General features: G+C 39.4%; 1 pseudogene; it reads right to left on the minus strand.

Annotated features, from left to right (window-relative positions):
* Positions 1-2,743: 2,743 nt before the first annotated feature.
* LOC125164807 (cytoskeleton-associated protein 2-like) lies at positions 2,744-11,867 on the minus strand (annotated as a pseudogene).
* Positions 11,868-12,634: the final 767 nt, after the last annotated feature.

The raw sequence follows: 12,634 nt of genomic DNA on the forward strand, positions 1-12,634 counted from the left end.
TCATGGTTTGTGAGTTCAAAGCCCCACATCAGGCTTTGTGCTGACAGTATGCCAAGCTTGCTTGGAATTCTCTCTCTTCTCTCTCTCTGCCCTTTCCACCATTCATGTTTGTACATCCACTCTCTCCTCTCTCTCTCTCCTCTCTCTCTCTCTCTCTCAAAATAAATAAATACATAAAAGAAAAATGAAATTATTAGTGTTATATACAGAGGTCATATTAATAAAAGCATTTTCAGAGTATACTGGGATAATTAATATAATTATCTAGCATACTGGAAAAGATTGAGGCAGATTGCACTTTGATGAACGTCATTTAAAGATTCATATCCAGAAACTCAATTCAAAATCAAAGTGTGAATATGCACTGAGAATGTCCTTTGAAAAGAAATATACTAAAGAATTGTGTAAGACTCATATATGGTTATTATACTGTTTTCCACCAATTGCAAAAGAATCACTATTTTATTTCATTCTCCCCTGCTGAAGCTCTATTTAATGTCTTTCAATTAAAGAAATACATAACAGTGGAAGACTAAAGAGACAGGGTACTTTCAGATTTTACATTACCCCTTACTGAGTAACATCATATTTGAACAAGTTTTTATATCTCTCCACTTGTGGGAAAACTAGCTCATGCATGTATTAGTGACAGAAAGGAAGTTGTCATACTGAGAACAAATAATTTCATGTGAGACTCACAAAAAAATAATTTATTTAATGAAGAATTTAAAGGTCATCTGTAAGTCTGAGGTTTTGGGAAACTTAAAAGTAATTGCAGTATGTAGCATTTATATTTATTTGATTATTTGAATACGTAGAAAAACCTTTATGTTGGTTTTATAGTACAAAATCACATCTACTACAAGTCAGACTCTGCTTTAGAAAAAAAATAACTAGTATAAATGATAAAAATGATTTGGAGGTTAGCAAAATAAAAATACATATACACATGGTCGATGACTTATGATGGTTCAACTTGCATTTTTTTTTTACTTTATTATGGTGAAAAAATGATACATGTTCAGTAGAAATTATCCTTCAAATTTTAAATTTTGATATTTTTGTGGGCTAGTAACATTTGGTGCTTTCTCATGATGCTGGGCAGTGGCAATGAAGTGCAAAACCCAGCCAGCCATGTGATCATGATGGTAAGCTACCAGGACACTTAGAAGCTTCCATACCCACTATGTGTTTCACTTTCAGTATGGTATTTAACAGATTACATGAGATATTCAATACTTAATTATTTTGTTTTTTTTTTTTTGATGTTTGTTTATTTTTGACAGAGAGAGAGAGAGAGAGAGAGCGAGCATGAGTGGGGGAGGGGCAGAGAGAGAGAGACAGACAGAATCTGAAGCAGGCTCCAGGCTCCGAGCTGTCAGCACAGAGCCCAATGGGGGGCTCGAACTCACCAACTACGAGATCATGACCTGAGGCGAGGTTAGATGCTCAACGACCTGAGCCACCCAGGCGTACCAACATTTGATAAAATAAGTTTTGCATTAGATTAATTTGCCTAACTCTAGGTGAATGCTAACTGTTCTAAGCACAATTTAAAGTAGATTAGGCTCAGTATGGTGTTCAATAGGTAAGGTATAATAAATGCATTTTTGACTTTCGGTACTTTCACTTACTATGTATGGGTTTCTTGGGATATAACCCTAATGTAAGTTGAGGAAGATCTATATACAATTTTATTTTTGGTATTTCATAGGCTCATGGAACTGAAAGGAACAATAAAGGTTACCAAATTCAAAGTTCTAAATTTTCAAATAATCATCAGAAAAGTTTACATAAATACTAGAAAATGTGCTCACTGGGGCACCTGGGTGTCTCAGTCAGTTAAGTGTCTGACTCTTGATTTTGGCTCAGGTCATGATCTCTCCCAGGTTGTGAGTTTGAGCCCTGCATCAGGCTCAGCACTGACAATTCAGAGACCGCTTAGGATTCTCTCTCTCTCTCTCTCCTTCTCTCTCTGCCCCTCCTCTGCTTGTGCTCTCTCTCCCTCAAAATAAATAAAATAAATAATTAACAATTCATAATCATAATCATAATAAAAAATTTGCTCACTGATGGAAGCCATATCCATAATAACTTAAATACAAACAAAATTTGTGGTAAATTTGTAGTTTGTGAAGTATCTTTTAATTTGTGTGTTTTTCTACTTATAGGTAATTTTTTTAATTTTAACAGAGTTGTTCATCTAGTTTTTGTTTTTAAGCCTCATGTTGTCTGCTGTGTGGAAACGTTCTTCTTCATTGCCCATGCAATTCTTATTTGTCATTGGAGGACCAACTCCTATGTGTCATTCCCGCCTACCATAGGGAATTAATTGCTTCCTGCTCTGGGTTGCCATGGAACTGTGCTTAAAACCATAGAATAATGCATGCAATTTTTTTAAAAATAGAATGAACAAAATTTCATATTTTTTGTTTTAGATAATACTTAAAATTATGAAAGCTAAAATTTTTAAATTTTAACTACGTTGGCTGAGTTTTTATATACGTTATATTTACACAATAAAAGAAAATTAAAGGACACCTCAGTGGCTCAGTTGGTTAAGCTCCTGACTCTTGATTTCAGATTGGGTCACACTCTCATGGTTGCCAGATCAAGCCCAAGTTGGGCTCATGCTGTGTGTGGAGACTGCTTAAGATGCTCTCTGTCTCTCTCTTGCTTTGCCACTCACCTGCTCTCTCTCTCTCTTTCTCTCAAAAAAAAAATAATAAAAGAAAGAAGGAATTTATGACCCAAGGATTTTAAATCTTAATGTTATAGGCAAAGCCTCATTTTTATGGAAAATAAAACACTCTTTTTCTTCCACTTCTAATAGCTCATTAAGAGAAGCCACTACTAAATCCTGTTCCTGCTGCATTTCTATGTAGCAGGACGCAGCTCTCGCAATCCTTCCTAAACACTGTTCAGGAGTGATGGAGTGATGAGCTTCATGTCTTGTACTTCTGGCATTGCACTTATTCTAGGGATCAGGACAATCTGTAATGTGATCCCAGGATGATTGTCCTGTTCTGCCGTGGTTATTTGGGAAGTTGCTGTAAACTGTTTTCTTTTAGAGAAAGACAAGACTTTTCAGATTCTGTCTTATTGGCCAGCTACTCTATTGATGTATTTGTTTTAGTAACTAAAGAGTCAAAGGTAACTTCTTCAGTGATTCTGTTTGGGTTTTACAAAATATTAGGAACAAATTCTCATGACTCTTGTATAGTTGTTGCCCTATTTCTAATGCCCTCTTTGTACGGCCCAATAAAATCAAAGCTATCATTATTTGCCAACAACTTGGTTTTGCAGATCCAGAATTTAGCAAATTTTTTGGCCTCAGGAATACTGGACAATATGGTAAGTATATAATTAGAAAGTACACTCCCTTCAGTGAACTGCAGAAATAATGTTAGAGTGTTATTAATTTTATAGGATCATTCAAGTTGTGCTTTCTTTTCTTCATCTATTTCCATACTCTTCCAAAATGAAATATTCATTTCCTCTATTATTTCTATTTTTGTTTTAAGTTCCAAAGGATGCTATTTATAGATTTTCCCCTTAGATTTCAGACATGCTTCCAGTTGTTTCCTTTGATTCTCTGCTGTGTTCTTCTTAATAAATGGATTAGTTTGGGACTTTTCTTTCATTTATGGTTTTGTCACCAGCCTGAGTTTGGGAAGGTATCATATTGAGAAAATGGTTCTGGGAAAGGGTCTTTTCCAACTTGGAGTCCAAAGCCTGTGCATTTTCTTGATAGCTGTTGCTGCATTTATTCCCATTGGTTCCATTTACTGTTATGTTAGGGTGCTTGGAATGACTGAATTCAAACTATGAAGTGTCAAGTTGGGCCTTTGGATTATGGGTTTTGCCTTTGGCAGTGCACCTGATGTCTGACGTCTAAAACAAGGTTGAGTGGATTTCTGATCTTGCTTAATGTTTGGATGTCTGTTGTTACAGCCTCCCAGAAGCACACTGGGGCATGAACAGAAAGTACAGTACCAGTGGGTGACTGTAACTTAGTTTCATTTAGTCTTTCATATTTATCCTTATTAACCCTTATAACCTTTATGTCCTTGATGACAGGTTTCTTTGATGCTTCAGTCCTACTAAGGTTCTGAACTAGTGAGAGGGAACTGCTCTTGGGAGTTTTTCTCCTGGTCTTGAAAGATTTGTTCCTCTAGAAAGTGGCTGTGACTTTATTGGTGGAATCTTAATTTGTGTTTCTCCAACAAATTGTTTATTAGTCTGTCTTTCAGAACAGCACTATTCCCTGAACTTTTGCCCAAGGTTTCTTTAGGAGTCAAACTGCTTTAGGTTTGATTATAAAAATTAGTCTTTGACTTACCTATTGTCCACAATTCGGAATTCAGCTTCCTTTCAGAGTCTGGTAAAGTTTGGGGCAAATTTTCCCTGTTCATCAGTTTCAGGAAGCTACCCAAGGATTCATTTCAAACACGATTATTGTCTACAGGGTCGGTGCATTTAGCATTTCCTCGATCTGCTACCTGCTGCTTTGCAGTTTTCAGTTCTTGTATATTAAGTGACCCCACAGTTTTTCTAGACAGTTCTTTGGTTATGTATGATCCAGCTTCATGCTTTTGCTGACTGTTGCTGGAAGGCTTACTCTTTGAGTTAGAAGAAATACCTCCTGGAGGTCGAGGGAAGATGGCGGCATAGGAGGATGCTGGGCTCACCGCTCATCCTGCTGATCACTTAGATTCCACCTACACCTGCCTAAATAACCCAGAAAACCGCCAGAGGATTAGCAGAATGGAGTCGCCAGACCGAAGCACAGACAAGAGGACCACAAAGAGGGTAGGAAGGGCAGCGAGGTGGTTCGCGCTCCACGGACTGGCGGGAGGGAGCTGGGGCGGAGGGGCGGCTCGCAGGGCAAGCAGAGTCCCTGAGTCTGGCTTGCAAAAGCGGAGGGGCCTGACGGACTGTGTTCTGACAGCAAGCGCGACTTAGCATCTGGGAGGTCATAAGTTAACAGCTCTGCTCGGAGAGCGGGAAGGCTGGAAGACAAAGGGAGGGAGAGCTGCTGAGCCCCCGGACGACAGAGCTCAGTTTGGTGGGGAACAAAGGCACTCGCCAGCGCCATCTCCCCCGCCCATCCCCCAGCCAAAATCCCAAAGGGAACCGGTTCCTGCCAGGAAAACTGCTCGCTCCGTGCAAACACCCAACTCTGTGCTTCTGCGGAGCCAAACCTCCGGCAGCGGATCTGACTCCCTCCCGCTGCCACAGGGCCCCTCCTGAAGTGGATCACCTAAGGAGAAGCGAGCTAAGCCTGCCCCCCCTGCCCCCGTGCACCTTGCCTACCCACCCCAGCTAATACGCCAGATCCCCAGCATCACAAGCCTGGCAGTGTGCAAGTAGCCCAGACAGGCCATGCCACCCCAAAGTGAATCCCGCCCCTAGGAGAGGGGAAGAGAAGGCACACACCAGTCTGACTGTGGCCCCAGCGGTGGGCTGGGGGCTGACATCAGGTCTGACTGCGGCCCCGCCCACCAACTCCAGTTATACACCACAGCACAGGGGAAGTGCCCAGCAGGTCCTCACCACACCAGGGACTATCCAAAATGACCAAGCGGAAGAATTCCCCTCAGAAGAATCTCCAGGAAATAACAACAGCTAATGAACTGATCAAAGGATTTAAATAATATAACAGAAAGTGAATTTAGAATAATAGTCATAAAATTAATCGCTGGGCTTGAAAACAGTATACAGGACAGCAGAGAATCTCTTGCTACAGAGATCAAGGGACTAAGGAACAGTCATGAGGAGCTGAAAAACGCTTTAAATGAAATGCAAAACAAAATGGAAACCACCACGGCTCAGATGGAAGAGGCAGAGGAGAGAATAGGTGAACTAGAAGATCGGGGCGCCTGGGTGGCGCAGTCGGTTAAGCGTCCGACTTCAGCCAGGTCACGATCTCGCGGTCCGTGAGTTCGAGCCCCGCGTCAGGCTCTGGGCTGATGGCTCAGAGCCTGCACCTTGCTTCCAATTCTGTGTCTCCCTCTCTCTCTGCCCCTCCCCCGTTCATGCTCTGTCTCTCTCTGTCCCAAAAATAAATAAACGTTGAAAAAAAAAAATTAAAAAAAAAAAAAGAAGATAAAGTTATGGAAAAAGAGGAAGCTGAGAAAAAGAGAGATAAAAAAATCCAGGAGTATGAGGGGAAAATTAGAGAACTAAGTGATATACTAAAAAGAAATAATATACGTATAATTGGTATCCCAGAGGAGGAAGAGAGAGGGAAAGATGCTGAAGGGGTACATGAAGAAATAATAGCTGAGAACTTCCCTGAACTGGGGAAGGAAAAAAGCATTGAAATCCAAGAGGCACAGAGAACTCCCTTCAGTCGTAACTTGAATCGATCTTCTGCAGGACATATCATAGTGAAACTGGCAAAATACAAGGATAAAGAGAAAATTCTGAAAGCAGCAAGGGGTAAACGTGCCCTCACATATAAAGGGAGACCTATAAGACTCGTGACTGAGCTCTCTTTTGAAACTTGGCAGGCCAGAAAGAATTGGCACGAGATTTTCAGGGTGCTAGACAGAAAAAATATGCAGCCGAGAATCCTTTATCCAGCAAGTCTGTCATTTAGAATAGAAGGAGAGATAAAGATCTTCCCAAACAAACAAAAAATGAAGGAATTTGTCACCACTAAAACAGCCCTACAAGAGATCCTAAGGGGGACCCTGTGAGACAAAGTCCCAGAGACATCACTGCAAGCATAAAACATACAGACATCACAATGACTCTAAACCCGTATCTTTCTATAATAACACTGAATGTAAATGGATTAAATGCGCCAACCAAAAGACATAGGGTATCAGAATGGATAAAAAAACAAGACCCATCTATTTGCTGTCTACAAGAGACTCATTTTAGACCTGAGGACACCTTTAGATTGAGAGTGAGGGGATGGAGAACTATTTATCATGCGACTGGAAGCCAAAAGAAAGCTAGAGTAGCCATACTTATATCAGACAAACTAGACTTTAAATTAAAGGCTGTAACAAGAGATGAAGAAGGACATTATATAATAGTTACAGGGTCTATCCATCAGGAAGAGCTAACAATTATAAATGTCTATGCGCCGAACACCGGAGCCCCCGAATATATAAAACAATTACTCATAAACATAAGCAACCTTATTGATAAGAATGTGGTAATTACAGGGGACTTTAACACCCCACTTACAGAAATGGATAGATCATCTAGACACATGGTCAATAAAGAAACAAGGGCCCTGAATGACACATTGGATCAGATGGACTTGACAGATATATTTAGAACTCTGCATCCCAAAGCAACAGAATATACTTTCTTCTTGAGTTCACAAGGAACATTCTCCAAGATAGATCATATACTGGGTCACAAAATAGCCCTTCATAAGTTTACAAGAATTGAAATTATACCATGCTTACTTTCAGACCACAATGCTATGAAGCTTGAAATCAACCACAGAAAAAAGTCTGGAAAACCTCCAAAAGCATGGAGGTTAAGAACACCCTACTAACGAATGAGTGGGTCAACCAGGCAATTAGAGAAGAAATTAAAAAATATATGGAAACAAATGAAAATGAAAATACAACCATCCAAACGCTTTGGGACGCAGCGAAGGCAGTCCTGAAAGGAAAATACATTGCAATCCAGGCCTATCTCAAGAAACAAGAAAAATCCGAAATACAAAATCTAACAGCACACCTAAAGGAACTAGAAGCAGAACAGCAAAGGCAGCCTAAACCCAGCAGAAGAAGAGAAATAATAAAGATCAGAGCAGAAATAAACAATATAGAATCTAAAAAAAACTGTAGAGCAGATCAACGAAACCAAGAGTTGGTTTCTTGAAAAAATAAACAAAATTGACAAACCTCTAGCCAGGCTTCTCAAAAAGAAAAGGGAGATGACCCAAATAGATAAAATCATGAATGAAAATGGAATTATTACAACCAATCCCTCAGAGATACAAACAATTATCAGGGAATACTATGAAAACTTATATGCCAACAAATTGGACAACCTGGAAGAAATGGACAAATTCCTGAACACCCACACTCTTCCAAAACTCAATCAGGAGGAAATAGAAAGCTTGAACAGACCCATAACCAGCGAAGAAATTGAATCGGTTATTAAAAATCTCCCAACAAATAAGAGTCCAGGACCAGATGGCTTCCCAGGAGAGTTCTACCAGACGTTTAAAGCAGAGATAATACCTATCCTTCTCAAGCTATTCCAAGAAATAGAAAGGGAAGGAAAACTTCCAGACTCATTCTATGAAGCCAGTATTACTTTGATTCCTAAACCAGACAGAGACCCAGTAAAAAAAGAGAACTACAGGCCAATATCCCTGATGAATATGGATGCAAAAATTCTCAATAAGATACTAGCAAATCGAATTCAACAGCATATAAAGAATTATTCACCATGATCAAGTGGGATTCATTCCTGGGATGCAGGGCTGGTTCAACATTCGCAAATCAATCAACGTGATACATCACATTAACAAAAAAAAAGAGAAGAACCATATGATCCTGTCAATCGATGCAGAAAAGGCCTTCGACAAAATCCAGCACCCTTTCTTAATAAAAACCCTTGAGAAAGTCGGGATAGAAGGAACATACTTAAAGATCATAAAAGCCATTTATGAAAAGTCCACAGCTAACATCATCCTCAACGGAGAAAAACTGAGAACTTTTTCCCTGAGATCAGGAACACGACAGGGATGCCCACTCTCACCGCTGTTGTTTAACATAGTGCTGGAAGTTCTAGCATCAGCAATCAGACAACAAAAGGAAGTCAAAGGCATCAAAATTGGCAAAGATGAAGACACGCTTTCGCTTTTTGCAGATGACATGATATTATACATGGAAAATCCGATAGACTCCACCAAAAGTCTGCTAGAACTGATACCTGAATTCAGCAAAGTTGCAGGATACAAAATCAATGTACAGAAATCAGTTGCATTCTTATACACTAATAATGAAGCAACAGAAAGACAAATAAAGAAACTGATCCCATTCACAATTGCATCAAGAAACATAAAATACCTAGGAATAAATCTAACCAAAGATGTAAAGGATCTGTATGCTGAAAACTATAGAAAGCTTATGAAGGAAATTGAAGAAGATTTAAAGAAATGGAAAGACATTCCCTGCTCATGGATTGGAAAAATAAATATTGTCAAAATGTCAATACTACCCAAAGCTATCTACACATTCAATGCAATCCCAACCAAAATTGCACCAGCATTCTTCTCGAAACCAGAACAAGCAATCCTAAAATTATATGGAACCACAAAAGGCCCCGAATAGCTAAAGGAATTTTGAAGAAGAAGACCAAAGCAGGAGGCATCACAATCCCAGACTTTAGCCTCTACTACAAAGCTGTAATCATCAAGACAGCATGGTATTGGCAGAAAAACAGACACACAGACCAATGGAATAGAATAGAAACCCCAGAACTAGACCCACAAACGTATGGCCAACTCATCTTTGACAAAGCAGGAAAGAACATCCAATGGAAAAAAGACAGCCTCTTTAACAAATGGTGCTGGGAGAACTGGACAGCAACATGCAGAAGGATGAAACTAGACCACTTTCTCACACCATTCACAAAATAAACTCAAATGGATAAAAGACCTAAATGTGAGACAGGAAACCATCAAAACCCTAGAGGAGAAAGCAGGAAAAGACCTCTCTGACCTCAGCCGTAGCAATCTCTTCCTCGACACATCCCCAAAGGCAAGGGAATTAAAAGCAAAAGTGAATTACTGGGACCTTATGAAGATAAAAAGCTTCTGCACAGCAAAGGATACAAACAACAAAACTAAAAGGCAACCAACGGAATGGGAAAAGATATTTGCAAATGACATATCGGACAAAGGGCTAGTATCTAAAATCTATAAAGAGCTCACCAAACTCCACACCCGAAAAACAAATAACCCAGTGAAGAAATGGGCAGAAAACATGAATAGACACTTCTCTAAAGAAGACATCCAGATGGCCAACAGGCACATGAAAAGATGGTCAGCGTCACTCCTTATCAGGGAAATACAAATCAAAACCACACTGAGGTATCACCTCACTCCAGTCAGAGTGGCCAAAATGAACAAATCAGGAGACTATAGATGCTGGAGAGGATGTGGAGAAACGGGAACCCTCTTGCACTGTTGGTGGGAATGCAAATTGGTGCAGCCGCTCTGGAAAGCAGTGTGGAGGTTTCTCAGAAAATTAAAAATAGACCTACCCTATGACCCAGCAATAGCACTGCTAGGAATTTACCCAAGGGATACAGGAGTACTGATGCATAGGGGCACTTGTACCCCAATGTTCATAGCAGCACTCTCAACAATAGCCAAATTATGAAAAGAGCCTAAATGTCCATCAACTCATGAATGGATAAAGAAATTGTGGTTTATATACACAATGGAATATTACGTGGCAATGAGAAAAAATGAAATATGGCCTTTTGTAGCAACGTGGATGGAACTGGAGAGTGTGATGCTAAGTGAAATAAGCCATACAGAGAAAGACAGATACCATATGGTTTCACTCTTATGTGGATCCTGAGAAACTTCACAGGAACCCATGGGGGAGGGGAAGGAAAAAAAAAAAAGAGGTTAGAATGGGAGAGAGCCAAAGCATAAGAGACTTAAAAACTGAGAACAAACTGAGGGTTGATGGGGTTGGGAGGGAGGAGAGGGTGGGTGATGGGTATTGAGGAGGGCACCTTTTGGGATGAGCACTGGGTGTTGTATGGAAACCAATTTGTCAATAAATTTCATATATATAAAAAAAAAAGAAGAAGAAATACCTCCTGAAGTCAGCCTTTTGCCTAGAAATTTTGGTGGCTCCAACTCTGGCTTCTGGGATCCTGTGATATTGGCAGGCCTGGGCTGGAGTTTAATGCTGATGGGTCTTGTAGCTTTGATAGGCAAAGCAACATGATTGGTAACATCCTTTCTGGCCACAATAGTAGATTTAGAAGGTCCAGGATTCAGACAATTACTCTTGACTTTTAGATAAGGCTTAGTGTTTTGACACTTCCGTTTTTGCTTGACTGCTAAGTAGTTCTGGAACTTTCTCTGCCACCCTTTACGGCTTCGAACCACTCTTCAGTGGTAGCACCATGAATTTTCCATGACAGTTTTTCTTCCACTATTTAAAAAAAATAATTAATTATGTAGTGTATCCTCCATGGTACCATCAGAAGGATCTTCCTGAAAAACATTTGACCCTTACTTTAAGAACTAATTTTGTTCATTTTTTTTAGACAGAATAAGTTTAAAAGGGACACCTGAACTGAACCTGTTTAAAAACCTGTTTTTGGTGCCCAGCATCCTACAAAACAAACTTGTAAATCTTTGTATGTTATCAAATATTCCATATCTGTTCCATCTTGGTTTCTGATTTTTCTTGTACAGAAATCCTGTTCCTCACATTCCATCTAGTCATGTTTTGATAACTTTGACATGTTATTTCCTCTCACCTCTGCCTACATTCCTTTCTTTAGAGATTGTGGTGAATGGGCTTTTACTAACACTTCCAGGCCCAGATGAAATGTGTCTTCCTTGTTGAGAGTGACCTCATACACTCAGGTAAAGTCACAGTTTTGTTTCTCATATTTCCTGTTACACTTTTAGTGAAAGTCAAAATCTTTATAATGGTCAATGGGACCCTACATTATTTGCAATTTTCCTGTCTTCTCTATACCTTTGACCTCATGATCTTATCTTAAAGCTTTTCCTCTAGTTATCCCTCCATCTTCAGTGACCTTAATGCAAATAGTCACTTGGCTATCTTCACATCCTTTGAAGGTTGTTTAAATAACATCTTCTCAATGAGGCCTGCCATGACTGCCATGTTTAAAATTGCAATTTCCCTACCAATCAGCTTTATGCTATATATATATTCTTTGTGGTATTTATCATCTTATAAAAAATTATAAACTTTATTTATTTGACTTATTTTTTTTTAATTACTATACCCACTGAATGGAATGCAAGTCCCCATGATGGCAAAATTTTTTATTTTGTTTTGTGTTTCCATTCATATGTACCAAACACCTAGAATAGTGCCTGCATAATAAATATTTATTAACTCAGTGAAAAATAAATCTTGAGCAAGTCACTTTGACTCTTTAGCCTCTACTTCCTTTTTTGTAAAAAACAGAGGTCATAAGAATTCCTAAATGAGAAAGCTATTGTGATTAATAAATGAGATGATGCATGCAAAACTGTTAGCATAATGCCTTACTCATCATGCTCAATTAATAATGTCAACTCCCATTATTAATTGTTTTATTATTTTCTGGGTTTTTAAGATTCAAAAGCTGAACTGTTATAACTATTAAGTTTACAGAAGTGAAAAAAGAAAAGTTCTGGAAAAGAACCCAGGAAGAGAGGCACCAGGTGGCTCAGTCAGTTAACTGTCCGACTTCACACAGGTCATGAGCTCGCAGTTTGTGAGTTCAAGCCCTGTGTTAGGCTCTGTGCCGACAACTGGGAGCCTGGAGCCTACTTCCGATTCTGTTTCCCTCTTTCTCTGCCCTTCCCCTGCTCAGGCTCTGTCTCTCTCTGTCTCTCAAAAATAAATAAATGTTAAAAAATTTTTTTTAAAAGAACCCAAAA

This window comes from Prionailurus viverrinus, chromosome B1, assembly GCF_022837055.1.
Source record: "Prionailurus viverrinus isolate Anna chromosome B1, UM_Priviv_1.0, whole genome shotgun sequence".
Lineage (NCBI taxonomy): Eukaryota > Metazoa > Chordata > Mammalia > Carnivora > Felidae > Prionailurus > Prionailurus viverrinus.